General features: G+C 46.7%; 1 non-coding gene across 1 annotated transcript; it reads left to right on the forward strand.

Annotated features, from left to right (window-relative positions):
• The first annotated feature begins 482 nt into the window (after nucleotides 1–482).
• Nucleotides 483–609, forward strand: LOC123461910. The gene has a single exon (XR_006637956.1). It is a non-coding gene; the product is annotated as a small nucleolar RNA SNORD22 (small nucleolar RNA).
• The last annotated feature ends 12,288 nt before the right edge of the window (nucleotides 610–12,897 follow it).

A 12,897-nucleotide genomic window follows, 5' to 3' on the forward strand; every position in this document is an offset into this window, starting at 1 on the left:
GTGCTTGCCTGTGAAGCCTAAGGACCCCAGTTCGAGGCTCAATTCCCCAGTACCCACATAAGCCAGATGCACAAGGTGGTGCATGCATCTGGAGTTCATTTGCAGCAGCTGGAGGCCCTGGTGCGCCCATTTGCTCCCTCTGTCTCTCTGTCTCTCTCTCTGTCTCTCTCTCTCTCTCTCTCTTTCTGTCATTCTCAAGTAAATAAAAATTCAAGAGAGACTTTTTCCTCTGACCATTTTTCCTAAACACTACAGTCTAATAAAAGGTATGTATTATATTTACATAACATGTTTGTTATATAGTCAGATAGAAATGGCTTAAATTATGTGGAAGTTACTTGCAAGCACTATGCAATTTTATAGAAGAAACTTGGATATCTCTAGAGTTTGGCACTCCCAGGGGTCCTGGAATCAATTCTACATGATGTTGGGGGACAAGTGTATGCATTATCTCATTTAATGCTCAAAAATCTTTCTGAGGTACCCAGTGGAGAGACATTCACATGCCTTATTTCTTGGTCAGCCCCAGAGCCTGAAAAGGTGAACCTGTTGGTGCAAAACAAATAATAATAACAGGAAATATATTCCAGAAGAAACTGTCTGAGGGTTCATCATAGCTTCATGGGAATGGGAAAAATATTCTCTTGTAGAACATAGGTGGCTAGTTTTTTTGTTTTGTTTGTTTGTTTTTGGTTTTTCAAGGTAGGGTCTCACTCTAGTCCAGGCTGACCTGGAATTCACTATGTAGTCTCAGGGTGGCCTTGAGCTCATGGCGATCCTCCTACCTCTGTGTCCCAAGTGCTGGGATTAAAGTCTCCTTTGAAGAGCCATTAGTGACCTCCAAAATGAATCTTTGATTAAATTTTGGCTACCTGCTTGGTCTTAAAAACTCAGAGAGAAATGTACAACCAAAGATAACGGGACACCTCAAATATTATATGACTGGCCTATGAAGTAACATAGTAAGAGCTTTCCAAAAGGGGACCCAGACAAGGCCTTAGGACATATTGGTCCCTCTCTAATAGTTCTACCTCTATAATAAGGTAAAAAAAGATACATGTCAGAATGGTTATTTTCAAATCTAAAATATATATGGACGACTCTGATCAAGGGTGGCTTAGTTTTCAAAAACTTCCTTATGGGCTGAAGAGATGGCTTAGCGGTTAAGCGCTTGCCTGTGAAGCCTAAGAACCCCGGTTCGAGGCTCGGTTCCCCAGGACCCACATTAGCCAGATGCACAAGGGGGCGCATGCGTCTGGAATTTGTCTGCAGTGGCTGGAAGCCCTGGCACGCCCATTCTCTCTCTCTCTGCCTCTTTGTCTGTTGCTCTCAAATAAATAAATAAAAATAAACCAAAAAAATTCTTTTAAAAACTTCCTTATACTGGGAACAATGGTGACTCCCTTCTAACTTGTGCCAGAACATCATTAAATAAGTTCTGAGACCAAAATATGTTGTACAGCCCCTACTGGCACCTAATGGCTCTGTGGTACCAACCTTTGGCCCTGGCTATCCCCAGGACAAATGTTAAAAGGTACACTCTGAAAGGCTATTAAAAAAATATGGTATATTCACCACTATCAAGGTTAAATGTTGTGGATATGCTCCTGATAACTCTGCTAGTATCTCATCTGTCTTCTAAGCCATACGGAAGCCATACAGGCCATGTCAGATACTCCTGCGCCATTCCCTGAACAGTCCTAGAAGAAAACCTCAGTCAGCTCATGCTCAGATGTCCTGAGACCATCTGACTCCACCCGCCTGGATTCCCTTGAATGCTCCCCAAAGCCTAGACGTCCATAAGAAGAAAACTCTAAAGATGACCAGTTTGCCATGTGCTCACTCCTCATTAACTCCTTACAGTTATCCTTTCTCCCCAACAATTTCTTCCAAGACTATCTTCTTGCCCTCTACCAATACATTTCTGTGGTTCTTTAGAAGAGTTCCCCTCTCTGGGAGAGACTCTCTAACTGCTATATGTCAGCACCCCCATTCAGCCGGAAATAATTCAAGATCTGACGTCATTGCCCCCTGTCCTCTAACAGCAGTTAGAGTGTCTTCTCATAAGACAGGGGGGAAGGGTGTGGGAATGAGAGGGAGTACAGTTGGGATGACTGGACCCCTAAAAGTAGAAAAGGCAAGAAAATCTGCACAGGATTTAAACATTGTGGTTGGTCAAATTCAGCCTTGGAACTTGGTGTCGGGGCTAGCCTCTTCCTGAGACAGCCCCGAGCCCTAAGCAACCAGCTTTCCTTCTGGTTCACCTGAGCCAGTTATAAGGTTATATATACCTTTGCAAGGGGACAGCAGGCTCTCTGAACACTTGGAAACTTCCAGCTGTGGGTGAGTTTTTCCCTCGGGGGGCCTGGGCTGGCTCAGCCCAGGCCCAGGTCTAGGTCCAGGCCCAGGCCCAGCCAGGAGAGGCCCCTACCCTTACTGTCCACATGGGCTCCTTTACCCCCCTTCAACTCCCCACATGGCACAGGAGTTCTTCAAACTTTCTTTACTCGTTCTTTTTTTTTTTTTTCGAGGTAGGGTCTCACTCTAGTCCAGGCTGACCTGGAATTCACTATGTAGTCTCTGGGTGGCCTCAAACTCATGGCGATCCTTCTACCTCTGCCTCCTGAGTGCTGGGATTAAAGGTGTGAGCCACCACACCCAGCTCTTTTCCCTCCTCAGTTTTCCCAGGCCCTCCACGTGGGATCTCTAGGCATGGGGTTGTCTTTCCTTGGCTCTGTACTTCCCAAAATAAATATAATAATTTAATATTTTTTAAAGCTACTTGTGGGGCAGTGCTGGAGAGATGGCTTAACAGTTAAGGCACTTGCCTGCAAAGCCAAAGGACCCCAGTTCAATTCCACAGGACCCATGTAAGCCAGATGCACAAGGTGGTGCATGCATCTGGAGTTTGTTTGCAGTGGCTGAAGGCCCCAGCGTACCCATTCTTTCTTTCTCTCTCTATCTGCCTCTCTTCCTCTCTCTTTCTCTATCAAAAAATAAATAAATAAAAATAGTTTTTTTAAAAGCTGCTTGTGGGGCTGGAGAGATGGCTCAGAGGTTAGGGTGCTTGCCTGCAAAACCTAAGGACCCAGATTCAGTTCCCCAGTATCCAAGTGAAGCCAGATACACAAGGGGGCACATGTGTCTAGAGTTTGTTTGCAGTTCCTAGAGGCCCTGGTGTGCCTAGTCTCTCTCTCTTTCTCTCTATCTTCCTCTCTCTCAAATAAATGAATAAAATACATTTTTTCTTTATATTTTTTTATTTAGTTAGTTATTTGAGAGAGAGAGAGACTAGGCATGCCTCCAGCCACTGCAAACGAACGCCAGATGCATGCGCCCCCTTGTGCATCTGGCTTTCGTGGGTCCTGGAGAGTCGAACTGGGATCCTTTGGGTTTGCAGACAAATGCCTTAACTGCTAAGCCATCTCTCCAACCTTAAAATACAGGTTTTTAAAAGCTGCTTGTTCTAAAAGGAGAAAAACTTTATGAGGGAGCTGGGGAGATGGATCCAGGGATAAAGTGTTTCTTGCACAATCGTGAGGACCTGAGTTCCAATCCACAGCACCCATATAAAGCCAGGCATGGTGCACATACCTGTAGTCCACTGGGGAGGTGGACATGGGAGGGCCCCTTGGGCTTGCTGGCTGGCTCGTCTAGCCAAATCTGGGAGTGACTGAGGAGGACACCTGACATTGACCTCTGGCCCGCACAGTACATACATGCATGTGCACCTACACATACACAAGTGTCCACATACATACAAACATTCACACACACATATACACATGTAGAATCAATGAATGAGCCAGCTGGGCATGGTGGCGCACACCTTTAATCCCACCATTAGGAAGCAGAACTAGGAGGATCGCTGTGAGTTCAAGGCCACCCTGAAGACTACGTGATGAGTTCTAGGTCAGCCTGGCCTAGAGTGAGACCCTACCTCGAAAAACAACAACAAAAACAATTTAATTAATCTTAAAAATAAAGATCAGAAAAAATAAATAAGTAAAGATCAGACTATAAAATTGGCTCCACTGTGAAAGCTGCTTGCCTGAAAAGCCTGGTAACCTGGGTCCTACTTCTCAGTGCCCATGTAAAAGCCAGATGCACAAGGTGGCAGATGCATCTGGAGTTCGTTTGCAGTGGCTGGAGGCCCCAATGGGCCCATTCTCTCTCTCTCTCTCTCTCTCTCTCTCTTCATATCTTTCAACTTCTATCAAATAAATAAAGATTTTTAAAAAGAGATCTTTCTGGAAGATTACACTATCAAACCCAGTTTAAAATGAAGGCATGCACAGAATGGGAAGGACAGTGTGAGATGCTGTTCCCGCCCCCTCCCACCCACCCCTCCCACAGACACTGACTGGTACATTCATGACCCACAGTGAATACTGATAACCCCACTGAGGATGGTCTCCAGTGGAAAGGGGTTATTCATAAGACTATAACCTGATGTGAATATGATCAATATGAAATTTGCTCATATGGCTCAGAGTTAAGGCCCTGGCTTTGTAAAGCTAAAGGATCCAGGTTCGATTCCCCAGGACCCACGTAAAGTCAGGTACACAGAGTGGTGCATATACCTGGAGTTCATTTGCAGTGGCTAGAGGGCTGGTAAAGCCATTCTCTCTCTCTCTCTCTCTCTCTCTCTCTTTCTCTCTCTCTCTCTCTTTTTCTCCTTGCAAATAAATAAATAAAATAAAAAGTAAATCCATGAAAGTCAAACATCTTCTCACCTAGGGAACTACAGGTTATATTCTGATTTTTTTTTTCTTTTGCTCTTTTGGATTTTTGAGGTCAAGTCTCACTCTAGTCCAGGCTGACCTGGAATTTCCTCAGGTGGCCTTGAACTCATGGCATTCCTCCTACCTCTGCCTCCCAATTGCTGGGATTAAAGGCGTGCACCACCACACCTGGCTTTATATTTTGTTCTAATGACTCTCTACCTGTTCTTCTGCTCACCCCCAGCCTTCTCCTCAACATACGTGTCCCCTCTGGCTCTTTGCAGTGGGTCAGACACACCCTCAGTGGACACAACCTGTTCCAGATGGTCAATTATCCTTGCTTTGTGGTTGAGAGAGCTCATACACCAATCAACTCAATTTACTCATTAACTGGCACTGATGGAAAGGATGTTGGCTTAAGTAATCAAGTTTCCAGTCTGGCTCCAATCAATTTTCAACAACCTCATTTCTTCTCTCTCCAGCCTCTTCGTCTTCTCTTTGCCTCTACCCAAATAAAGTTGATTAAGGAGAGCTTACATCAGCCATTGGTGGAACTAAGCCACCACTGAGGCCCAGGGACCCTCACAACACCTCAGAGGGGCTCACAGCTGGGGCCTCTCTTGGGACTACAGTTTGCAAGGATCCTATTAGACCAGTCAAACAAGAATCCTCCCACCCTTGATATATCCTTTTAGCAATCTTCCATCCACTAATTCCCTCATCTGGCTCCTTGGCTGAACATCCACGCACTTGTCCTCAGAGTTGAGCCAGTTCTGCCCCCATCACAACAATCCTGAATCAATCCTTGTTTCTTAACAAGTATGATAATTTTATCACTCTCAGCTAAAGGATGTTCCCTCATCCACAGTCACACCTCTTCCCTGCAGAAGACCACATTAAATGATTGGTTGGTGTGGGGACACAAAATCCCAGGCTTCTGATCTTTAAAAAAAAGGAGGGGGGGGGGGCTAGGGCTGGAGAGATGGCTTAGCAGTTAAGCGCTTGCCTATGATGCCTAAGGACCCTGGTTCAAGGCTCGATTCCCCAGGACCCACATTAGCCAGATGCACAAGGGGGCACACACGTCTGAAGTTTGTTTACAATGGCTGGAGGCCCTGGCATGCCCATTCTCTCTCTATCTCTATCTGCCTCTTTCTCTATCACTCTCAAATAAATAAATAAATAAAAATAAATAAATAAATAAAAATAAAAAAAAATAAAAATAAACAAATATAACAAATATAAGGGGAGCTTAGCAGTTAAAGTGCTTGCCTGTAAAGCCAAAGAACCCAGGTTCAATTCCCCATGACCTACAGAAGCCAGAATCACAAGGTGGCATGTGCATCTGGAGTTCATTTGCAGTGGCTGGAGGCCCTGGTGTGCCCATTCTCTCTGTCTCTCACTCTCTCAAATAAATAAATATTTATTTATTAAAATAAATAAACACCACAAATTTAAAAGTTGGGGTGCTAGAGAGATGGCTTAATGGTTAAGGTGTTTGCCTGCAAAGCCAAAGGATCCCCGTTTGACTCTCTAGGACCCACATAAGCCAGATGCACAAGGGGGCGCATGCATCTGGAGTTCATCTGCAACGGCTGGAGGCCCTAGTATGCCCATTCATTCTCTCTCTCTCTCAGATAAATAAAGCTTTAATTTTTTTTAATTGAAAATTTTGGGGCTGGAGAGATGGCTTAGCTGTTAAGCTCTTGCCTGTGAAGCCTAAGGACCCCGGTTCGAGGCTTGATTCCCCAGGACCCACGTTAGCCAGATGCACAAGGGGGCACACGCGTCTGGAGTTCGTTTGCAGTGGCTGGAGGCCCCATTTTCTCTCTCTCTCTTCCTCTTTCTCTGTCTGTTGCTCTCAAATAAACAAAAAATAAATAAATATTTTTTAAAAAGAGTACTTTTTCTAAAATAAATAAATAAATTGAAGATTTTAAAACTTAATTAGTTATTTATTTGCAAGCAGAGAAAGACAGACAGAAAAGAAAGAATGAGTACATAAGGGCCTGTAATCACTACAAACAAACTCCAGGGGCTTCACGTGGATGCTGGGGAATCAAAGCCAGTTGTTAGGCTTTGCAGGCAAGCACCTTAACCACCGAGCCATCTCTCTAGCCCCCTGGCTTCTGATCTCAATCTAGGACATATGGGCACGGCAGGACCACTGCAGAGCCCCCACAGCAATCAACTACAATGGAATCACAGTTATACTCTTCCTTTGCTTCCCTCTCTCTGCACAGACCCTGTCCCCAAGAGCTCTCCCAGGGAAGCCACTGGCTGGCATGTCTGTCTCAGCCTCTCTTTCCTGAGGATCGAGCCTAAGATGGGTAGATCAGAGATAGGCTGACCACACCTGGCCAACTAGCACAAAAACATCCTTACCTGTGGCAAGTGGGGTATGGTAGCCGCTGTGTGAAGGCTACAGTGCCAAGGTCCAAGCCTTCATAAGTCACATGACATAGGTGGCCAGGCAGGAAACACACTGGTAGGCACATTGCCATAGGCTTTTGTGAGGTTTGGGGATGCAGAAACTGTAAACACAACATTACCGCGTGGCTAGTCAGGGGCAGACGAGGGATGCCTTTGCGAGTGGCATTGAGAGGCTGAGAGACTAGTCCCCTGCAGCAGAAATCAGAGAAACTCTTGGAGGGCAACATCAGACGTTGAAGGCTGGGCCCAGAGCTTCCTGGGGGAAACAAACCTCCTGAAAAAGCAAAATTGTCAAGGAAAGACCCTGACTAGGGAAAATCAGGACTTTTAAGTGTTGAGACGCCGACATCTGGATCCACATAGCTGAAACTTCAGGGTCTGCAGAAGTGGCCACTCTTCTCGGGCATGGTTGGCACACGCCTTTAATCCCAGCTCTGTGAGGCAGAGGTAGGAGGATCGCCGTGAGTTCAAGGCCACCCTGAGACAATGTAGTGAATTCAGGTCAGTGAGACTCTACCTCAGAAAAAGAAGAAGGAAGAGGAGGAAAAGGAAAGAGGGAAAGTTGTCAATATAAGCACATTCCCTTATGATGAAGAATTTAACTGCCTGGAAAGGGGACAGAGAGAGAGGGAATAATATCTGCTTCATGGCTCTTAGATCAGCTGACATGAAGCGACATAGAAATACTAGAGATGCTGTCGTAGGCTTTGGAAGAAGGACTCAAAGGACTCGGAGACACGTGTTCTTTATCCAGAGACTTCCATTCTGTTCTTCAGAGGGGCCCATCCAAGCTAATGATGCAGCCGCTAATGCGCTGAGGGGACCGAGTCATCACTGAAGCGCAAGGCGGCTGTGCTCCAAGATCAACACCACGGGAAGAAGACACTGCTACTGAGCAAGAATACTACATCCCAGGGAAAATAAGCTCGAGGACAGCAAGCGGGTCACAGAACAGCAGAGGCAAGTGGTAGTGCCAGCCATCGGGAGCAAGGTCAGTGGGGACACAGTAAAGAGTGGTGAGATGGAGTGGTATCAAGGAGTTTGCTACCCTAGGTTTGCAGAAATGGTGAAGGGAAGGAAGAGCGCTCCTGGGGCAGAGCTGGAGAGGTGGCTCCGTAGCTAAAGGCATTTACTTGCAAGGCTAGAGTGTGATTCCCGGGAACCAACGTAAAGCCAGAGTGGGTACATATTTTGGAATTTGTTTGTAGTGGCAAGAAACTCTGACATACCTATTTTCTTTCCCTTTCTCTTTCTCTCTTCCTCCTTCCCTCTCTTCTCTCAAGTATATAAATAAAATATTAAAAAAAAACAGGGCTGGAGAGATGGCTTAGCGGTTAAGCGCTTGCCTGTGAAGCCTAAGGACCCCGGTTCGAGGCTCGGTTCCCCAGGTCCCACGTTAGCCAGATGCACAAGGGGGCACACGCGTCTGGAGTTCGTTTGCAGAGGCTGGAAGCCCTGGCGCGCCCATTCTCTCTCTCCCTCTGTCTTTCTCTCTGTGTCAGTCGCTCTCAAATAAATAAATAAATAAGTAAATAAAGGGACACACCACCATGCTTGGCTCCTCTTTAAAAAAAAAAAAAAAAAAAACAACAAAGTGATGTCCCAAAAGGGATACAATAGCTCAAACTATACAAGTCAAAAGAACATGAATCAAAAGTCACAGTCATAAAGCTGAAAAAACAGCTTAGTGCTTAAAGCACAAAGCCAAAGACCCAGGTTCAATTCCCCAGGACCCCCATAAGTCAGATGCACATGCATCTGGAATTCTTTTGCGGTGGCTAGAGGCTTTGACGCATCCATTCTCTCTCTCTCCCTCCCTCCTTCCCTCTCTTCTCTCAAATATATAAATAAAATATTTTTTAAAGAACAAAGAGATGTCCCAAAAGGGATACAATAACTCAAACTATACAAGTCAAAAGAACATGAATCAGGGCTGGAGAGATGGCTTAGCGGTTAAGCGCTCGCCTGTGAAGCCTAAGGACCCTGGTTCGAGGCTCGGTTCCCCAGGTCCCACGTTAGCCAGATGCACAAGGGGGCGCACGCGTCTGGAGTTCGTTTGCAGAGGCTGGAAGCCCTGGCGCGCCCATTCTCTCTCTCTTCCTCTATCTGTCTTTCTCTCTATGTCTGTCACTCTCAAATAAATAAATAAAAACTGAACAACAACAAAAAAAAAATAAGAACATGAATCAAAAGTCACAGTCCTAGGGCTGGAGAGATGGCTTAGTGGTTAAGGCGCTTGCCTGCAAAGCCAAAGGACTCAGGTTCAATTCCCCAGGACCTACATAAACCAGATTCACATGGTGTCACATGCATCTGGAATTCATTTGCAGTAGCTAGAGGTCCTGGCATGCCCATTCTCTCCCTCTCTCTCTCTCTCTCTCTCTCTCTCTTCCTCCCTCCCTCTCTCTTTTTCTGTATCAAAAATTAATTTTTTCCAAAAAATTTCCTACATCTGTTCCTTGACAGATGGGCCTGCCCAGTAGAGAAGCTCAAGTGGAAGCCTTTAAAATTGCACCGATGCCTCAACCAAGATACTGAATCCAGGGCTGGAGAGATGGCTTAGCAGTTAAGCGCTTGCCTGTGAAGCCTAAGGACCCCGGTTCAAGGCTCGGTTCCCCAGGTCCCACATTAGCCAGATGCACAAGGGGGCACACGCATCTGGAGTTCGTTTGCAGAGGCTGGAAGTCCTGGTGCACCCATTCTCTCTCTTTCCCTCTATCTGTCTTTCTCTATGTCTGTCGCTCTCAAATAAATAAATAAATAATTTTTTAAAAAAAGATACTGAATCCAAACAATATCACATCCCAAGGAGAATGGTGGAGATGGGTGCCATCCTTAAAGAGATATAAAGGAGCAGGAGAAGAGGGCCTATCCTATCACACATGGTTCAGCTTCTGGTCCCAGGGGAGACTTATTGGATTCTGGGGGTGCTAGCAGAGCATCTTTGAGCTCAACCAGACCGTCCCTGATGGGAGCTGAGGTCAAAATGAGGTGAGGTAGGAAACGATGACTACAGCTCGTATCCTCAAGATCCTGCAGTAGTGAGCGCAGAGTGATGCTTGATGCCCTCTTGTCAGTTTAGATGTCCCCAGGCATGACACACCTAACAAGTTCCTGACTCACTACTTGTAAAGTACAGCACATCCCTGCACATGGTGAAGGTCAAAACAAGGCTACCTGTACCCATGCCAAATGGCAATCTTAAACTTATTATGACAGGGCTGCAGAGATGGCTCAGCAGTTAAGGCATTCGCTTGCAAAGCCTAACGACCCAAGTTCTATTCCCCAGTTCCCAGTTAAAAGCTGGATGCACAAGGTGGTGTATTTGCCTAGAGTTCATTTGCAAAAGCTAGAGGTCCTGGCGTGCCCATTCCCTCTCCCCACCTGCAGGTGTGGTGGTGCATGCCTTTAATCCCAGCTCTTGGGAGACCAAGGTAGGAGGATCACTGTGAGTTGAGAGCAGCCTGAGACTAAATAATGAACACCAGGTCAGCCTAGGCTAAGGGGAGACCCTACTTCAAAACAATTATCACTGGAGGGATGGCTTAGCATTTAAGGTATTTGTCTGCAAAGCCAAAGGACCCAGGTTCGATTCCCCAGGACCCATGTTAGCCACATGCACAAGTGGGTGCATGCATCTGGAGTTCATTTGCAATGGCTGGAGCCCTAGCGACCCCATTCTCCCTCTCTATCTCTCTCCTCTTTCTCCCTCTTTCTCTCTGTCAAATAAATAAATATAAAAATATTTTTTTAAATTATCATGCAAATGTATGCTGAGGAGTCAGAGGTAGAGAGATAGAGGAAGGGAAGGGAGGAGGGAAGAAGAGAAAATAATCACAGGAAATCACAGGAAAGAACCAGGTACCAAGAAGGGCTCAAGAGTCCCTTGACCCACAGGTGTTGTTTTATTACTTTTGTGCAGATGCAACCAAAATACCTACAAGGACAATTTAAGAGACAAGAGGTTTATTTTGGCTCACAGTTTCGGTAGGTTCAGTCCATGGTTCCTTGGCGCCCTGTGCTTGGGCAAGATGTCACAGTAGCAGGGGCACACGTCATAGCAGAGTCTTCACTTTTGGGGGACTCTCGTGATTACCTTCTGGTTGCTGGGACCAAACGCACCGCTGAAAGCAGCTCACGGGAGGGAGGGAGGGAGGAAGGGAGGGGCTCATTTCATCTTACGGTCTCAAAGGGAAGCTTCATCGTGGTGGGGAAAGCGCAAGCAGCTGGCTCAGATCCTCACCTCTCCACGTCAGGGAGGAGCCATCTGCTTGAGCTGAGCTCTGGACAAGGTGGACTAGACACTCCCAGTGACACACCTCCTCCAGCAAGGCTCCGCCTCCCAAAGGCTGCACCAGCTGGTGACTAAGTAAGAGGCTTAACCACAGTGACACAGAGCAGAACGAGACAGGAACCACCAGGTCCAAGGGCAACCTTCAAAAACTGCTTGCCAGTGACCTAGTTCTTCCAACTAGATCCCTTCTCCTAAAGCTCCCACCGCTTTCCAAAATAGCGCCACCTGCTGGACAGCAGACATTTGGCGCACAAGCCTGCAGGGACCCTTTATAGTCAAAACCACACCAGTGTGAAAAAGAAAAGGGGGCTGGAGAGATAGATGGCTTAGCGCTTAAGGCTAAGGACCCATGTTTGATTCCCCAGATCCCACGTAAGCCAGACACACATGGTGATGCACGAGCAAGGTCATGTGTGTTTATAAGGTGGCACACATGTCTGGAGTTCGCTTGCAGTGGCTAGAGGCCCTGGCATACCAATTCTCTCCTTCTCTCTCTCTCTCATTAAGAGAAAAAAATAAAATAAGAAGGGCTGGAGAGATGACTTAGCAGTTAAAGCCCTTGCCTGCAAAACCTAAGGGCCCAGGTTGGATTCTCCAGGTCCCATGTAAGCCAGATGCACATGGTGGCGTATGTGTCTGGAGTTCATTTGTAGAGGGCCTGGAGCACCCATTCTCTCCCTCTCTCTTTCTCTCCCCATCTGTCTATCTCTAATAAAGAAAAAAAGAAAGAAAGAAAGAAAGAAAAAAAAGGAAGGCAAATAAGAAAGCCCCCTGGGGAGGGGCTCTTTGTTGGGAAGGCTGTGATGGGATGGACCCAATGGGTGAAACAGGAAGGGATATTCTAGGCCACGACATGGCCTGTGAAAGCTACAGAGTGTGAAAAACCAGAGCATGCCGACGACACAAGCAGGTCTGTGGGACGCAGGCCCCGCAGGGGTACCAAAAGATCAAAGAAGAGGGTAAGACACGAGAGGTCTATGGGAGCAGGTCACAGAGGAGGACCCATGTGACAACCCACCCTTGTCATGGCCATGAGAAGACACTTCACTGTGTTTGATGTGGGCATCGCCATGCCATTGCTTTGACCCGTGGGTGCTGGGACACCTGAGTAGAGCAAAGGCTAGAATGTGATCCCAAGATTAAGACACACTCCCTTCCACTCCTGCTTGCATTTGGCCATCACAGATCCGCGGAGGTTGAGAGGCGTGTGTGTGAAGACCGAGACTCAGTCTTCAGCCTGGAGGCCAGTCCCGGTGAGCCCACAGCAGAGCAGTCACATCCCAGCCAGCGCTGGCACGCAAGAGTCAGGACCGGCGCCTTCTGTCACACACCTGAGATGCTTTGTGGTCATTTGTCACATGGCAAATGCTGACAATTCAGGCTTGGGTGCTTAGGTGAGGCATGGGGAAAATATCCTAGAAACAGAAGAAAAAGCATTTAATCATT

Source organism: Jaculus jaculus, chromosome 6 (assembly GCF_020740685.1).
Source record: "Jaculus jaculus isolate mJacJac1 chromosome 6, mJacJac1.mat.Y.cur, whole genome shotgun sequence".
Taxonomy (NCBI): domain Eukaryota; kingdom Metazoa; phylum Chordata; class Mammalia; order Rodentia; family Dipodidae; genus Jaculus; species Jaculus jaculus.